Genomic DNA, 18,509 nt, shown 5'->3' on the forward strand with positions numbered 1-18,509 from the left:
CCTCCCAACATCCTTCTCTTTGAATTGCAGAGATACAGATTTGATAGATGGACTATTCAGTGGATAAGGAATTGGCTGGATGGTCACATCCAACAGCCAACAGCTCAGTATCTTGATGGATACTGTCGTGATAACGGATGTTCCTCAGAGGTCTGTACTGGGACCAGTACTGTTTAATATCTTCATCAATGACACATACAGTGGGATCAAGTGCACCCTCAGCAAGGTGCAGGTGACACCAAGCTGAGTGGTGCAGTTGACATGCCAGAGGAATCAACCCAGAGGGACCTGGACAATCTGGAGAAGTGGGCCTGTGTGAAGCTCGTGAGGCTAAACAAGGTCAAGTGCAAAGTCCTGCACCTGGGTAAGGGCAACCCTCAGTATCAATTCAGGCTAAGGGACAATGTGACTGAGAGCAGCTTTTCAGAGGAGAACTTGGGGGTGTTGGTACATCAAAAGCTGGACCTAAGTGGGCAATGTGCACTTGCAGCCTAGAAGGGCAACAGTATCATGGTGTGCATCAAAAGAAGTGTGGCCAGCAGGTCAAAGGAGGTGATTCTCTTGTCTATTCCATGCTGATGATAACCACCTGGAGTACTGCATTCAGCTCTGGACTCCTCAACACTTGAAAGACATGGGCCGGTTGAAGCAGAGGGCTGGAACATCTCTTCTATGAGGATAAGCTAAGAGAGCTGGGATTATTTATCCTGGAGAAGAGAAAAAAGGGTTCTGGAAGACATTACTGCAGCCTTTCCGTACTTACAGGGGGCTTACAAGAAAGATGAGAGAGACTTTTCAATAGGGCCTGTAGCAATAGGACAAGGGGTTATGGTTTTAAACTAAATAAAGGGAGATTCAGACTAGATATAAGGTTACAGTTTTTTACAATGAGGGTGGTGGAACACTTGATCAGGTTGCCTAGAGAGGTGGTAGATGTCCCCTCCCTAGGAACAATCAAGGTCTGCTTGGACAGGGCTCTGAGCAGTGCATGGGGGTTGGAATAGATGACATTTAAAAGTCCCTGCCAACCCAAACCATTCTATGATTCACTTTTCTCAACTCCAGCTTGGTTCCCTCCTTGTGACCTATCCTAGGTTGCTGGAACATGTCCAGAGAAGGGCAACAAAACTGGTGAGGGGTATGGAGTACAAGCCCTATGAGGAGAAGCTGAGGGAGTTGGGGTTGCTTAGCCTGGAGAAGAGGAGGCTCAAGGGAGACCTTATTACTCCCTACAACTACCTGAAGGGAGGTTGTAGCCAGGTGGGGGTTGGTCTCTTCTCCCAGGCAACCAGCACCAGAACAAGAGGACAGTCTCAAACTGCACCAGGGGAGGTTTAGGCTGGATGTTAGGAAGAAGTTCTTCATAGAAAGAGTGATTGACCATTGGAATGTGCTGCCCAGGGAGGTGGTGGAGTCACCATCACTGGAGGTGTTTAGGAAGAGACTGGGTGGGGTGCTTGGCACCATGGTTTAGTTGATTAGATAGTGTTGGATGATAGGTTAGACTCGATGATCTCAAAGGTCTTTTCCAATCTGGTTAATTCTATTCTATTCTATTCCATTCCATTCCATTCCATTCTAAAGTTCCATATTGTATGATGATGGGAATTCATCACTCTGCCTTGAGTAACAGAGTCATCTCTTGAACAGGCTGGCATGGGCTATGTGAATCACAGCTACTTCATCTCCCATAACTCCTTCCTTGCACAGAATGAGGAGCTATTTCACCCTGCTTTGCACATCTCACTATCCCCCTGCATCTGTCAGGATGAGGCTCCTTTCATTTCCTGCTGCTTCAATCCCCTTTGCTCACAGGAGAAGAGCATCTGGCATTTCTCTAGGTATGCTCTGTAAAGTTCCTGCTTTTCATCCCTGTGATATGAGCACAAGGCTCACTGTGAAGGGATGATACAAAACCAGACTTACTCTCCATCACCCATCTGCTTACACAAGTAACGACTAAGACTGGCTGTCCTGTTAGGCTTAATTTTAGCCTGACAAGGACAACCCCTGTAATAAATTACAAGCTTCCTCTTCAGTTATGTGTGGCGCACTGCACACTAATTCAAATTTAGTATTCCTTCTTAGTTATTCTTTTTAAAGGAAACATTTATCAACTTCTTACTCCCATTTCCTCCTGCCTGAGCCCCAAATTCCTGTTGAACTGCACTGCAGTAGAGTTAAAAATGCAAAGCAAGGCACCATCACAAGAGATCCTGTGATGGACCAGTATGGTACAAAACATCACTCTGCCAGTAATACTGTTCAGTAGCCACCCAACCACCTTCCATCAGTGGAGTGCTCAGATGCATGTGAAGGAGAACCTGACCTCTAAATATGACACATTTCTGTGTGGAACATACAACTGCATCCTATGAGCAAAAAAAGGCACACTAAACTCTGGGCCACTGGCAGGTCATAGCTGGAGCACCCAGTGAGGGCATCAACTCAGCACTGCCAGCCAAGTTGCTCTCAGGTAAAGTAACACTGAGTTTTGAACCTTTGATAAGAACCAAGGCTGAAACTCTCCCAGTTTCTAATGCCCTGACAGAACTCTCTCCTCTTTTCTCTTCTAGACACTTGAAAGGAATTGTATTTTCTCTTCCATGAAATTTGGGAGAGCAGGGATATGTCTTTTCTCGCCAAAAGAAAAAGCCAGGGCTGTCAAGACACCTAAATCTGATCATCTTCACTGCACTAGCAGGGCAGGGTTTTGTTGGATGGCTGCAGTAACACTGTATAAAAACAACGTCAGAAGGAGCCATTTAAACCCCAGTAAATCATGTTCACTGGTATAGAACCATCACTCCTAAACGATATGCCAATCCAAAAAGTGGGGCACCAGATCCTTCCATCATGCCCAAAATGAATACTAACTTACCCTCTTGGCATCTTCAGGAAGTTCTGTGCCTCTCAGATGAACAGAGGGCACAGGACGTGACTCTTTGGTATTAAGCAGAACCCATGGCAGGACCACGGTGGCGGCATCTGCAACGTTCTTCACATGCTCCTGGCCTGACAGTGCCCTTCATTTATAGTTAACAGTAATGTGACAGCCTATTCTCCTGGCATACCATCCAACCACACACAAAACCCTGCATGTGCCTCAGACTGGAATCCTATTTTTATCAGAGTAGACATGTGCACTGAGGCTTTAACCAACAGCTGAGATGGGGTTTTAGTGTGAGATTTTCAAACCTGTCTCAGGTATTTAGAAGCACAAATTGCAGCGAAAGACTAATTGAACTGTGCTTCTAAATCCCTCAGGTGCTACTGAAAAATCTCTCCCTTAATAACTTAGAATCTCCTAAAGAATAAACCTCATTGAACTTAGATGGGTATGCAGATCCTAGGGTTAAGATTTTGAAAAAGGCTCTGTACTGCCTTAACTCCCATTGACTTCACTGGGAACAGAATTAAGTTGACATTGAGCTTTTCTGAAAATTCCCCTCCAGGTATGTTTTCTCCATTTGAATTTGAATAATCTCTTAACTGCTGAGATTGCTTTTTGATTTATTAGTAGGAAGAATTTTACAAGAGACTTTCCCCCACCCTTTATTTATTTTTTTAGAAATATCTTAGAGGAGTTTTCCCCCTTAATTTCTGACAAGACTCAAAAAAACTGTAGTGTATGGTCACAAAAACTCTGCTAAATCTACAGGAAGAGCTATGTTTATTTTCTGTAGGTGTTTGCTGCATCATTATTATTATTATTATTATTATTATTATTATTATTATTATTATTATTATTCCTTCAGCAGCAACAAAAGAACTAAAAGCACAGACATTACTGTGGGAGGTGCTGTGCAGTCTGCTCCAATATTTGTACAATATACAGGGAAGCTGACTAGCTTAATACTAATAGTCAGACTTTAGAGTAACCCACGAATCATAATGAATATCCCCAGTAGGTGCAATTACACAGCAGCGCTTGGGTTCGTGCTTCACCTCCTTGCAGACATTTTCAGGAGATGGGGATTTCCTTCAACTCCCCTGAATGTTTCAGTTTACCTTTCCAATTAGCTCTGTTTACACAAAAGAGGAAAGATACTTTTTAAGGTTGGAGCGTCCCTCACGACAGTTTTGCCGGCTGCACTCTATTCCTAGGTTGCAGGAAACAAATTTTTAGGGGTACTCACTACATTCTCTTTCCATTAGAAAAACACATTTAGGGCCCAGACTTTGCTTATGGGAGGCAGGCTTTAATAATGTGAATAGAAGGAAATGAAGAGGAAGGAGTCCTCTGTTTTGCAACAGCATCACTGAGGAGAAAGTCTCCATGCCCCAAATTCCTTGTGAGAAGAAATAGGCGCGCTAATACCACCCGCAAAGAGCATGATAACCCCTTCTTTGTTCTCACCAAAGACACAATAGCAGAATCCTGTAAGAGAAGTCATCTGATATGTCAGCTCATTAGTCAGAGTGGGTGAATGGGGAAGAGGAATATACCATTGTAAATGTATGTTAATTAACAAATGCTGTAAGAGAGGCATTTAAATGTATGAAAATGAATATTAATGAGATGAAAACACCTAATTATTGTGCATCTAATGGTATTATCCAGAGCATTCAATAGAGAATGCCTAATTGTCATGCATCTAAGGCAACAGTACAAACCTTCAGACACAAAGATTCAGTGTACATATAGATCATATTAGGGCTTTAATTACAGGCCTATCTACACTGAAACTTCAATTTGGAAGTGTTTCTTTCAGGCTGATTTATCAAAACCCAAAAATGTTAAGATTTCAGCAATTCCTTGTGTTGTTGCTACACTTCAAAACTGCATGTTTCTTCTTGGTGCTTCCATGTCTCTGCACACATCCTCTCCATTTTGCAAGGATATCATCAGAAACAGTGAGCTGCAAACTGGCCTGGAATGAAATTCTGAGCAGTTTTTCACCAAACTGCATGAAGAAAAACTTGGTCTGCATGAAATTCCTTCCTATGCAGAAGGCTACTGAAGGAGAATCCTGAGTTAAAAATAGTATGGATTCCTGGAATTAAAGCTTGCTTCATAATACATATGCATTAGGAAGCTGAAATAAAATTGTACAGACCACTTGAATTCTATTATTTCTTAATTACTCAGTGGTTGGCTTTACAACCTTAATGTTCTTTTAATGTGAGTTTTTCAAGGTTGGTTGTATGTTGGCTTTTTTTTTTCCCCCAAGTGTAATTGCAGATGGAGAGTCATTCTCTTGACCCCAACTAGAAGGACACAAGAAGTTTTGCTTTAGAGAGAAATTCCAAAGTGGCCTGGCTATGCATATATTCCCTGTCTGAGGCTCTAGGGTATATGCCAGGGACACATCCAGAGAAGGATTTATTTTAATGACCACTCTCTGCATGGTATTTGCAGTCCCAACAAGACTGATTTCATTCACACATACGATCAATGAAGTCTTAATCCTACCATCAAAGCAATTAATGAAAACAGAGCACATTAACTTAGCATTGGAGGCAGAATTGATTCCAGAAAGAATGCTCCCTCCTCTCTCAAACCTGAGTTATTAATATCTCTAAGTACCAATGTGACAAGCACTTTAGACACACCTTGACATATATATTTACTGTCACTCAAAATGACTTGCAATCCATCACACTCTATAAAAATCATATCGTAGCCATGCCTCTAATTTTCTTATGAGAATCTTGTATGGAACTGTAGAAAAACGTTCATGAAACAGAGACACATTATTCTGCTGGATTTACCTCATCCACTAAGCTTTTTATCCTATCAGAGAAAGAAATTAAGTTAGTTTATATGATTTACTTTTAAGAAATCCATGCTGCCATCTATTTATCACTCCTACTGCTGTAGCTGCTTCCAAGAGGCCCCGTCCCAGGAGGTGTTTAAGACCAGGCTGGATGAGGCTCTGGCCAGGCTGATCTAGTGTGGGGTGTCCCTGCCCATGGCAGGGGGATTGGAACTAGATGATCCTTGTGGTCCCTTCCAACCCTGAATGATACTATGATACTATGATAAAAACTTCAGCAGTGTGCTCGATACTGGGTTTAAGTTAAATGCACTGGTTTGAAATCACGGGATTTTCTCTTCTTCTCATTCACAGGTAACTGCTGCTCACCTCAACAAACTTAACAATTCAAGTAACAGCAGCAGTGTGTCTTACATAACTGCACGTGTAGAAGTCCTCAGAGGGATTTCCCAGCCCTATACATACAAACCAACAAAGCACTTCTGCTCCACAAATAGCAGAGGGCAGAACCAATCTGTCAGCAGTATTTTGTCCTGCCTGGGATACAGCTGGAACTTCTAACAGAAGAGTTTCCCAGCAGTTACATACTCTTGAATCAACCAGCCTGGAGTTAGAATTACTACAGGGAGGGCAGCCAGGTTACAGTGTCATGGTTAAAGGTTACATTAGAAAAGAATTAACCAGGTTGGAAAAGACGTTTGAGATCATCAAGTCCAACCCATCACCCAACACCACCTAATCAACTAAACCATGGCACCAAGTGCCTCATCCAGTCTCTTTTTAAACACCTCTAGTGATGGTGACTTCACTACCTCCTTGGGCAGCCCATTCCAATGGCCAATCACTCTTTCCGTGAAGAACTTCTTCCTAACATCCAGCCTAAACCTCATCTGGTGCAGCCTGAGACTGTGTCCTCTTGTTCTGTCGTGTTCTGCCTGGGAGAAGAGACCAACCTCCCTTCAGGTAGTTGTAGACAGCAGTAAGGTCTCCTCTGAGCCTCCTCTTCTCCAGGCTAAGCAACCCCAGCTCACTCAGCCTCTACTCATAGGGCTTATGCTTCAAACCCCTCACCAACTTTGTTGCCCTTCTCTGGACACCTTCCAGCAACTCAAAATCCTTCCTAAACTGAGGGGCCCAGAAGCTACACAGGAGAGTCGTATTAGCTTTTGGTGTGCAGCATCAACCCCAGCTGTTGCCTGTGCTCTTGAATGGTGCAAGGAGAAGGCACCAGTGTGCTTCAGTTCAGCCAACTCAAGTGAAAAACACAAGTAATTGTGTGTTTGCTTGCAAATGGGTACGTACCTTGTTCTTTTTACCTCATGTCTCTTTGAAACTATAGCAATACATTTAATCAATATGGGTTGTGGAGTCTTTTGGTGTGTTTCTTCCATATGACTTTTTTGCAAGCATCTAGAGTAATCCTATAGTGAGGGCAAGTCCTTTAAAAACAAGACACCAAACCCACAAACAAATCCTTGTATTTACTGGACTGTAAAATCTGTATGCCACATAAGACAGAGACAGCTGCCCTCAAAAGGATAAGCAACTGCGTTAACTCTGCCAAAACTAAACTTTCAGGTGCAAAAAAGGTATCTGTTTCAGACACAGGAAACAGTCCAGCAAGGTGGTTAGCACCTCGACCTGAATGGAAACCAATCATCAACTGTGGCAGCTGTGGCCGGTTGACGTTGCCCCCTTAAGAAAGGGAATATGGTGGACGGAAGTTGGTAAACGGAAGGAATAGTCTAAACTAATTTCATTGGACGAGTGGGAGGAAGCACTTCTGAGCTGGGACTATACTGGACATTTCCAGCACTTCTCAGTCAGTCTTACTTCCGCCTTTCTACGGTGCGGCTGCTCTCTGTCCCTGTGCTGGGCTTTCTGCCAAGGCTTCGGCCTTGAGGCCGATAAGATACCAGGCCTGTATATTAACTCCTTTCCAATTAACACAAAGCTGCTTTTAACTTCTTTCTTTCGCTCGCTCTCTTTTCTATCCCACTCTGGGGAAAGGGGGGGAGGAGAGAGGGGAGAGCGGAGGTGGGGGACCCCACTGCCGAGGGGGTCACTCTCATTTCTGTGTTACTCTGTTGTATATCTTTGTATATATTGTAGATATTGTAAATTTGTAAATATCTCCCTGCAAACCCTACATCGCTTTGTAAATATAGCTCCACTGCTTTGCTAATTCAGCTTACGAGTTTTTTTTCCTTTCCCTTCAATTTTTTTTTCCCTTTTACTTTACAAAGGGGGAAGGGAGGAGGCTTCTTGGCCTTGCCCTTCCACCCACCACATTTTTTTTATTGGCGCCCAACGTGGGGCAGATAATTAGTTTAATTTATTATTTGATTGATTTAGTGTTTTCTAGCTGAATTAGCAAACATGAAGGTATTGTGGTTTGTGGAGCGATTGTTCTTTTCAATTTTTGGGGCTCTGGTTTACAGGTATTGTTTGGGTTTGATTTTGGATTACCTGGGTAAATATTTGGTGCGGACAATTTATATGTGGGTTATGTATAAAGTTAAATTATGGTATGGAAAATGTATTAATATCTTATGGCCAGTGAGATACAGGAATGTTACCTCCACCACTCTCCCAATTGAGATAAAGAGTTTTAAGATTCCACCTGAGGAGAGAGTAACTTTAGGTGATGCCTGGGATCCAAAGGTGATTTATTTCATGTCTATAATTCTGCTGCTGGTGATAATTATCGTGTATCTCCTGATTTCTTTACGGCGAGAGAGAAAGGTGTCCAGAGCTTGTTTTGTTATTAAAACTAGATCAAAAAGAAAACGCCGTGGATCTCGATCAGTCCCAGAGTCATCTAGTGACGAGGACTGTGGAGAACCCGTGTCAGTTAAAAAGAAGGCTAAAAAGTTAATTGGTAAGGCAGCTCTAAATGACTTTGCTGATTCTGGCAAGCAGCCAAGGGCATCGGCTGGTATCAGCATGGCACCTACTCCTTCTCCCACTCCTCCTTCCTCTTCTTCTCCGTCGGCCATTAATGGAGCAATGTCACTTCCACCCACTCCCTCAGTGGGACCGGAAGTCACTGCCCCAGCAGCTGATTTATCTCAGGACCTGTCAGCTTCCATTAAGGTGGCTGTAAATTCAAACACAGCTCCAGTTAAGGTGGCTCCTTTAAAGACTAGAGCTGGAAAGGGCAAAGATGGAGAAGAAGAGGAGGAGACTGATCCTGGTGAGGGGCCCTCTACTCTAAAAGATCCTGCTCAGGAGGAAGAGAAGGTTTGTTTTAAAGATCTAGCTAACCTAGTGAGATCAAAGCAGGATAGAGATGAAGCTAGGAAAGCAGCTGGCAAAGGTGGTTCTCAGCTTAAAGAGATCCTTAGGAGAATGACAGCAGGATTATATGGGCAAAGAATTCAGGGAGATGAGGATCAGGATGATATTACGGACTGTTCGTCACCACGGGAGGAATTGAGAAATGTCCGTAAAGATTTCACCAGGGCAGATAAGGAGCCAGTTCTAGCTTGGCTTAGTAGGTGTTATGATACAGGTGCTTCAGCTCTAACAGTTGGAGACAAGTCAGCAGCTCAGTTAGGAACTCTCTCAAGGGACAATGGAATAGATAGACATCTAGGTGAAGCTCTCGGTAAGGTTAATCTGTGGATACGCCTTTTAATAGCGGTTGCCCTGAGATACCCTTCCCGAGACGATCTTCCCTGGAATCCTAAACCCTGGACTACCATAGATGAGGGAATTAAGCGCTTGAGGGAATTTGCTGTTAGAGAGCTACTCTATGGTGAACATGAAACTCTGAATCCTGATGACATTCCTGTGGGTATTGGTCTAGCTAAAAAGATCATCAAACTTGCTCCTTCTAATTATGCAAACATTCTGGCAAGCAGAATTGTGTCAAGAAGTTATGGTGGAGCTTCTCCTACGGTTGGCCAATTCAGTGATCAAATGAGACAATTGGAGGATAGCATGACACGTGGTTCTTTGGTTTCAGCCATTGAAACTCTGTCTGGAAAAATTGAGAACTGCATGAGAGAGTTAAAAGATGAATTTAGAAACTCCATATCCCAATTGGCACAAAGGGATAGTTTCAATTCTCCCTCCAGGTGGGTACAAGTTTCATCTGTAAGGAATACACGTCCTCCAAGGAGGTCATTCCAAAACAGGTCATTCCAAAACAGGTCGTTCCAAAACAGACCACCAAGGCAATCACGTAGAACTATTTGGATAACTCTGCGTGATCAGTTTGGTGAGAACATGAACCGCTGGGATGGCCAACCAACTTCTAATCTTTTCAGGAGACTGAGGGAATTGCAAAGTGGCAGAACCCAAGGTAGCAATACCAGAAGGGTAGCTGTTACTTCCACAGTTCCCCAGAACGACTCTTATGGCTCCAACAGTGGCTCCAGTTATAACATGCAAAGTTATAACCCTGCACAATATGTGCAATGCACATGTGCGCATGTTCCCCATAACTAGGGGTGCCCTGCCTCCCGCCAGGGGGAGGAGAGGGATAACAGAGATAATAGAATCTATTGGGATGTGTACATCCAGTGGCCTGGCACTTCACAATTTCGGAAGTACAGGGCCTTGGTTGACACAGGAGCTCAGTGCACCATAATACCATCAAATTATCAGGGATCGGAGTCTATAACTATTCTGGGAGTCACTGGTGGATCTCAAGAGTTAAGTAAGGTAGAGGTTAATATAAGTTTAACTGGTAAACAATGGAGGAAGCATACAGTTGTGACCGGACCTGACGCACCTTGTATTTTGGGAATTGATTTTCTGAGAGAAGGGCGTTTCAAAGACCCTAGAGGTTACAAATGGGCTTTTGGAGTAGCTTCTATAGAAATTGATGGACAAAAATTGAAGCTGTCTGCTAGACCTGAGCTTTCTGATGAATCTGCAGTTGTGGGACAACATAAGATACAGGACATTAAATTGCCGGTTGCTTCTCAGACTGTGCATCACAGACAATACAGAACCAACCGTGACTCTTTGTTGCCCATTCAGAATCTGATTCGTCAGTTGGAAAGTCAGAAAGTCGTCAGCAAAACTCATTCACCTTTCAACAGTCCAGAGTGGCCTGTGCGAAAGCAGAATGGAGACTGGCGTCTGACGGTAGACTACCGAGCCCTAAATGAAGTGACACCACCTATGAGTGCAGCAGTACCAGACATGATGGAGCTACAGTATGAGCTGGAATCCAAAGAGGCCAAATGGTATGCTACCATAGACATTGCTAATGCATTTTTCTCTATTCCCATAGCAGAGGAATGCAGGCCTCAGTTTGCTTTCACCTGGAGAGGAATCCAGTACACTTTCAACAGGCTGCCAATGGGCTGGATCCACAGCTCAAGCATCTGTCATGCAGTGATCCACGATGCTCTGGAGAAAGGCGGTGCTCCAGAACACATCCAGTTCATCGATGATATCATCGTCTGGGGTAAAACTGCTGAGGAAGTCTTCGAGAAAGGTAACAAAATCATTGACATTCTTCTGGATGCAGGTTTTGCCATCAAGCGAGACAAGGTGAAAGGACCTACCACAGAGATTCAATTTCTGGGAGTGCGATGGCAGGATGGACGCCGACACATTCCAGTGGATGTGGTAAATAGAGTCTCTACCATGGCAAATCCCACCAACAAGCAAGAGACCCTACGTTTCTTGGGGATAGTGGGATTTTGGAGACTGCACATTCCTGGATACAGTCAGATTGTGAAACCTCTGTATGATGTGACTCGAAAGAGAAACCATTTCCACTGGGGACCTGAACAACAAGCAGCCTTTGACCAGATAAAGCAAGAGGTGATTCAAGCAATGGGTCTGGGACCTGTCCGAGATGGTCCAGACATTAAGAACATTTTGTACACGGCTGCAAGTGACAATGGTCCAACGTGGTGCTTGTGGCAAAAAGCTCCAGGTGAGACACGTGGACGACCTCTTGGTTTCTGGAGTCGAGGTTACAGAGGTTCAGAGGCTAATTATACTCCAACAGAGAAAGAAATCTTAGCTGCCTATGAGGGAGTAAAAGCATCTTCTGAAGTGATTGGAACTGAATCACAACTTCTTCTAGCTCCCAGATTACCAGTTTTGAATTGGATGTTCAAAGGCAAAGGTTCCACACCACATCATGCCACAGACTCAACATGGTCTAAGTGGATGGCTCTGATAACACAGAGAGCTCGAATGGGAAATCTTGAAAGACCTGGTCTAGTGGAGGTGATCTCAAGTTGGCCTGAAGGTGTCAACTGTGCCAAACCTCCAGAGGAGAAAGTGACTCGTGCTGAGGAAGCTCCTCCTTACAATGACCTTTCTGATGATGAAAAGAAATACGCTTTGTTCACAGACGGTTCCTGTCGTCTTGTTGGAAACAAGCGAAGGTGGAAGTCTGCAGTGTGGAGTCCAACACGCCGAGTTGCAGAGGCGAAAGATGGAGAAGGAGAATCCAGTCAGTTTGCAGAGGTAAAAGCTGTCCAGCTAGCTCTCGACGTGGCTGAACGTGAGAGATGGCCAAAGCTTTATCTCTACACCGACTCATGGATGGTAGCCAATGCTCTATGGGGTTGGCTAAAGAACTGGAAGAAGAGTGGTTGGCAGAGAAAAGGAAAACCCATTTGGGCAGCCAACCTGTGGCAGGACATTGCTGATCGAATCGAGAGAATTCCAGTGAAAGTGAGACACATCGATGCTCACATTCCTAAGAGCAAAGCTACTGAGGAACAACAACACAACCATCGGGCAGATCTAGCTGCAAGAGTTTCTCAAGTAGACATGGACTCTAATCTTGATCTCGACTGGAAACACCGAGGTGAGATATTCTTAGCTCGGTGGGCTCACGATTCGTCAGGACATCAAGGCAGAGATGCAACATACCAATGGGCTCGTGACAGATCCATAGACATTTCCATGGATGCTATCACACAAGTCATCCATGACTGTGACATTTGTGCTGCTATTAAGCAGGCAAAACGACTTAAGCCCTTGTGGTATGGTGACAGATGGTCCAAGTACAAGTATGGTGAAGCTTGGCAGATTGACTACATCACTCTACCACGTTCTCATTCTGGTAAGCAATACGTGCTTACTATGGTAGAGGCAAACACTGGATGGTTGGAAACTTATCCAGTTCCACATGCAACTGCACGCAACACCATTCTCGGTCTGGAGAGACAAATCCTGTGGAGACACGGAACTCCGGAGAGGATTGAGTCAGACAACGGAACTCATTTCAAGAACAACCTTGTAAAGAGCTGGGCAAAAGAGCACGGTATTGAGTGGATATTCCACATTCCCTACTATGCACCAGCTTCAGGGAAGATTGAACGCTACAACGGTTTGTTGAAGACCACTCTCAAAGCCATGGGGGGTGGATCTTTGAAAAACTGGGAAAAGCATTTAGCACAAGCAACCTGGCTGGTAAATAGTAGAGGTTCAGTGAACCGAGCTGGACCTGCACATTCAGATTTGCTACGGAAAGTAGAAGGTGATAGAGTTCCTGTTGTTAGAGAAAAGAGTCTGTTAGGTAAAACTGTTTGGGTATTTTCGCCCTCAGGAGAGGCTAAGCCTGTCCGAGGGGTGGTTTCAGCTGAAGGTCCGGGTCACACTTATTGGGTAATGCAAGAGAATGGTGAAATTCAGTGTATTCCACAAAGAAATTTAACGTTAGCTGAAAGAGGTTAATTTCAAACTGTTGTACAGCTACATCGCGTCCAAAGGAAGAATCAACGAGACATCTACGGTGCACGAACCCTGAGATCCCTGAGAGCCCTGAGTCAACTAAGAGACCCTGAGATTCCCTGTTTCCCTTTTCTTCGCTTCATCGGTGAAGAAATGAACTGTTTTCCATTTTTCTCATTTTCTGATTTTCTTGGACTTTTGAATCATCTACATCTGAGCATAGCCGGAATGGACTATGAACTTTACTCACGAACTGTAAATATCATTTTGGATTGGATGGACAGTATGAACAGCCAATGAAATTGTTTAGAAGGGGTGGATTGTGGCCGGTTGACGTTGCCCCCTTAAGAAAGGGAATATGGTGGACGGAAGTTGGTAAACGGAAGGAATAGTCTAAACTAATTTCATTGGACGAGTGGGAGGAAGCACTTCTGAGCTGGGACTATACTGGACATTTCCAGCACTTCTCAGTCAGTCTTACTTCCGCCTTTCTACGGTGCGGCTGCTCTCTGTCCCTGTGCTGGGCTTTCTGCCAAGGCTTCGGCCTTGAGGCCGATAAGATACCAGGCCTGTATATTAACTCCTTTCCAATTAACACAAAGCTGCTTTTAACTTCTTTCTTTCGCTCTCTCTCTTTTCTATCCCACTCTGGGGAAAGGGGGGGAGGAGAGAGGGGAGAGCGGAGGTGGGGGACCCCACTGCCGAGGGGGTCACTCTCATTTCTGTGTTACTCTGTTGTATATCTTTGTATATATTGTAGATATTGTAAATTTGTAAATATCTCCCTGCAAACCCTACATCGCTTTGTAAATATAGCTCCACTGCTTTGCTAATTCAGCTTACGAGTTTTTTTTCCTTTCCCTTCAATTTTTTTTTCCCTTTTACTTTACAAAGGGGGAAGGGAGGAGGCTTCTTGGCCTTGCCCTTCCACCCACCACAGGCAGCCCAGATTTTACAGAAGACACTTGGTCCCTCATTCCCCAAAAGCAAGCAAAGAACCATAAACCCACATCCTCTACAGGAAAATACAATGTCAATTCAATATAACAAGAAAAGGCATGTGTTTGTAAACACCCAATTCACAAAAACACCGTTACACCCCTTTTCAGAAGGTTTACATGATCAATATTAAACTACTGTGCAGAAGAGCTGAAGATACTGATAGGCAGTAACACACAAACGAGATTGCAGTTAATTGTTAACATCTCCTGGGCTACACTGCCTACGTCCCTGCACAGATGATGAATAAAATTATTTACCTATTCAAGTAATGAGAGCAATGCATTTTGATATCCACATACACTGTAACTCAGACCTCCTTGGAGAGCCCTACCTGTAATTAGGAACAGATGCAGGATCTTGTTCCTGAATTGGTAAAAACAAATTTCAGCCCTCCTATGATATATGGCTTAGAGGCACAAGAATGGGAAGAATACCTCTGCAGGATGCCTCTCCAGGCACTGGACCTGATCAGCTCATCCCTGCACAAGAACTCTGCTGTTCTAGATTATTTCTCAATGCATTTCCACCACTGATTTGGGTCATTTGCTAAAGCATTAACAGGTGACACAGCATAGCAAGAAAGTGAGAGGCAGCACTTACACAGCTTCACCTCTGATGAAGAAAACCATAGGTCTGTACCATTCAAACCCACAGTAATTCTCTCACACGTGCAGCGTCCTCCACGGTGGAGTCATTTAAAATTAAGTGCGCACACCGTCATGTGCTTTCAGCAACAATTCTCACAGCTCAGAACATGCAGCTGGGGAACACACTTCAAATTTTTTCACAGGGGAAACTCAAGGTGACATTCAGCGTAACATATTTATTTATTGTGTTCTACAAACGCCTCACTACTGCAGCGATACACACACCTCCATGGACTGAGAGCAGACATGTTGCTTACTTTTTACCAGTTGCCAGAAATTAGACAAGCAGGTACCTGCCCCTTTCCTTGCTCTCCCACACTGGCACCAATACCAAAGGCCAGAAGAGAAGAGTCAGTGTTCTAAATGCAATTTGCCATCCAATGATGCTGCAGGACCATACCCCACAGCAAGCTCCTGGCCAAGCTGTCAGCCCATGGCTTGGACAGCACAGCACTCTGTGCTGGGTTAGGAACTGGCTGGAGGGCCATACACAGAGAGTGGTGGTGAATGGTGCCACATCCAGCTGGTGGCCAGTCACTAGTGGTGTGCCCCAGGGATCAGTGCTGGGCCCCATCCTGTTCAATATCTTTACTGATGATCTGGATGAGGGGATTGAGTCAGGCATCAGTAAATTTGCAGACGACACCAAGCTGGGGGCAGGTGTTGATATGTTAGAGGATAATTACTAGGCTCTGCAGAGGGACCTTGACAGGCTGGACAGATGGGCAGAGTCCAACATGAAGGCATTCAACAAGTCTAAGTGTCGAGTGCTGCACTTTGGCCACAACAACTCCATGCAGAGCTACAGACTGGGGTCAGAGTTGCTGGAGAGGAGAGCTCCCAAACAGAGGGACCTGGGGGTGCTGATGGACAGCTGCCTAAACATGAGCCAGCAGTGTGCCCAGGTGGCCAAGAAGGCCAATGGCATCCTGGCCTGCATCAGGAATAGTGTGGCCAGCAGGAGCAGGGAAGTCATTGTGCTCTGTACTCAGCACTGTTTAGGCCACACCTTGAGTACTGTGTCCAGTTCTGGGGCCCTCAGTTTAAGAAGGACATTGAAACACTTGAGGGTGTCCAGAGAAGGGCAACAAGGCTGGGGAGAGGCCTCAAGCACAAGCCCTATGAGGAGAGGCTGAGGGAGCTGGGATTGTTTAGCCTGGAGAAGAGGAGGCTCAGGGGAGACCTCATTGCTGTCTATACCTACCTGAAGGGAGGTTGTAGCCAGGTGGGGGTTGGTCTCTTATTCCAGGCAATCAGCACCAGAACAAGAGGACACAGTCTCAAACTGTGCCAGGGGAGGTTTAGGCTCGAGGTGAGGAGAAAGTTCTTCACAGAAAGAGTTATTGGCCATTGGAATGTGCTGCCAGGGAGGTGGTGGAGTCCCTGTAGGTGTTCAAAAGAGGACTGGATGTGGCATTTGGTGCCATGGTTTAATAGTCATGAGATCTTGGGTGACAGGTTGGATTTGATGATCTTTGAGGTCTTTTCTGAACTTAGTGATTCTATGATTCTATGATCTCTTGGATTATCCCTTATGTGCTAGCCTACCACATTCTCCTCAGTAACAAGACGCTGAAAATCCACGACAGGCCAAACCTATTCAAAACACTAGGCCTGGAGTGGTTTAAAGGAGCTGCTGTGGTCATTTTCATTGCGTGAGACAAGTAAAGCTGCCTTCTTTCACATTCCTTTCTTAACCACTAAATGCTCTCACTTGATTTATCCTGATCCAGCAGAGCTTTTAATTCCCACAGGCTCCTAGCACAGGTGACTAAAATGATGCCTTGTGAAAAGCCAGAAGAGCTGACACCCCTCAGGCTGTAGAAGACAGGCAGAAATCCGTATTTACCGAGGTCATCTCAGCACAAGAAAGTTTCACCAATTTCATTTAAATCAGACTGAAACAACTCAGGTTAAACTGACACGAATGCCTTCATACACCTTTATTTAAAGATGTTAAATGGGAGTTTACTTGATTTCACACCTAATCCGTACCTAAAAGCAGCAACCAGATGAAATAAGATGGTCCTTGTCACATTTTGCATTGGCTTAACTAAGCAGGTTTACCAGTAATCTTAGCACAACTCCCTCATGGATACAAGGTCTGAAAATATATTCACTCTCCAGCACTACCCTGCTTTGTTCCAGGAGATTTGCAGCTGGAATGGGCTCAGAGGAACCTCAATGCCTAGAAATAAAAGAACTGGGGAGGGACTCATAGGTGCTGTGATCATGGGCCCTCCATGGACATTGCCTAAATTAAGGTAATTAATATAGGAGAATGTGTCTGTGCTCCTCAGTAGTTTATAAATGTTACAGAAAGAGGAATGTTTTATATGTCCCCTGATGGGTTTTAAATGTTAACAAATGATGTGCAAGGAGGTATTTTACATCTCTCCATTTAACAGTGAGCTGACAGCTGCAATTATAGGCCAGCCTCTGACCCCAGTAATTCTTCCAGCAACATGATGAGTAAATGGAGTAACTTTCTACCAGAACAACAAAGTGCACCAGGAGGCTGGCTCAGCACATCAACATCCAGATGCAGAAACAAAGTAAGGCATTTCTGATACCCCTGGGATCATCCTTTTGCTGAGCATGTACCCACCAGACACTACTAGCTGTTTACCTTGTCACCAGAAACGCACTGCTCTCTTCCTGTGGTAGCAACAGCTCTTCATCTTACAGGTACAGGAGACTGAACAGAGCAACCAGCCAATTCCTTGCTGTGTTGGTCCTGTGCAAAACCAATGGACTGTACCTGGAATATTCTGTGTGGCAGAGGTAGACAGGGGTATTTCATGTGTCACTGGCATGCTCTTTCACTGTGGTTTTGATCAAAAATCCATTACAAGTGAATTATTGAAAACATGATACTCTAGTACCCCATTTCTTTGCCTGCACACCTACCTTCACCAGCATGGACAGACTAGGAGGGGCATGCCTGTCCTTTTGAAAGGTAGCAATAATGTGCTCCAGTTGAAATCCCCAGTCATTTTTGACTCTACTCTTCCCTTCTGCTCTGCCCAACTTTCACCAGTAGGAAAGTTTAAGGAAGCTTGAAGCATTATTTTAGTTAGGTATGCTTCAGGTTTACAACCTTTGCTGCAAAGTAGCAGCAGAGGGACTTTGTGCCATGGTCCTAAACCTATTCACAGCACCACATTCCTGTACATCTGTATAGCTTCACCTTCTCCTTTCACTTACTTGAAAATAGCCTTCAGTCTTGATCCTTAAACTGGCTATGCTCACTGCAGTTAGTGTGCACATTCATTAGGCCTGTTAACCACTGAGGTACTGCCTAAGGCAGCACACAGCTGGTTTGAAGCACTTAAGCCCATGCTGTATGCATTGTTTTACTGTTTTACTCCCTAGGAAGTGCACCCCACTGATGACAAAAGGCAACTCTGACACTGAATGAAACCAAGGAGAACTGTAACACCTTGCATTTTCACTACACTGTTCCAGAGGCAGAGGAATA

The 18,509-nt window shown here is 44.5% G+C and overlaps 1 long non-coding RNA gene across 1 annotated transcript in view; it reads right to left on the bottom strand.

Annotated features, from left to right (window-relative positions):
- The window catches only part of LOC137461281 (uncharacterized), a 34,403-nt gene extending 16,632 nt beyond the window's left edge, over positions 1-17,771 (bottom strand). Inside the window, exon 1 of the long non-coding RNA XR_010993308.1 lies at positions 17,658-17,771. This is a non-coding gene — a long non-coding RNA (uncharacterized lncRNA). The remainder of the gene's footprint in view (positions 1-17,657) is intronic.
- Positions 17,772-18,509: the final 738 nt, after the last annotated feature.

This window comes from Melanerpes formicivorus, unplaced genomic scaffold (assembly GCF_026170545.1).
Source record: "Melanerpes formicivorus ecotype bairdi unplaced genomic scaffold, bMelFor1.0.p_v2 SCAF_4, whole genome shotgun sequence".
NCBI lineage: Eukaryota > Metazoa > Chordata > Aves > Piciformes > Picidae > Melanerpes > Melanerpes formicivorus.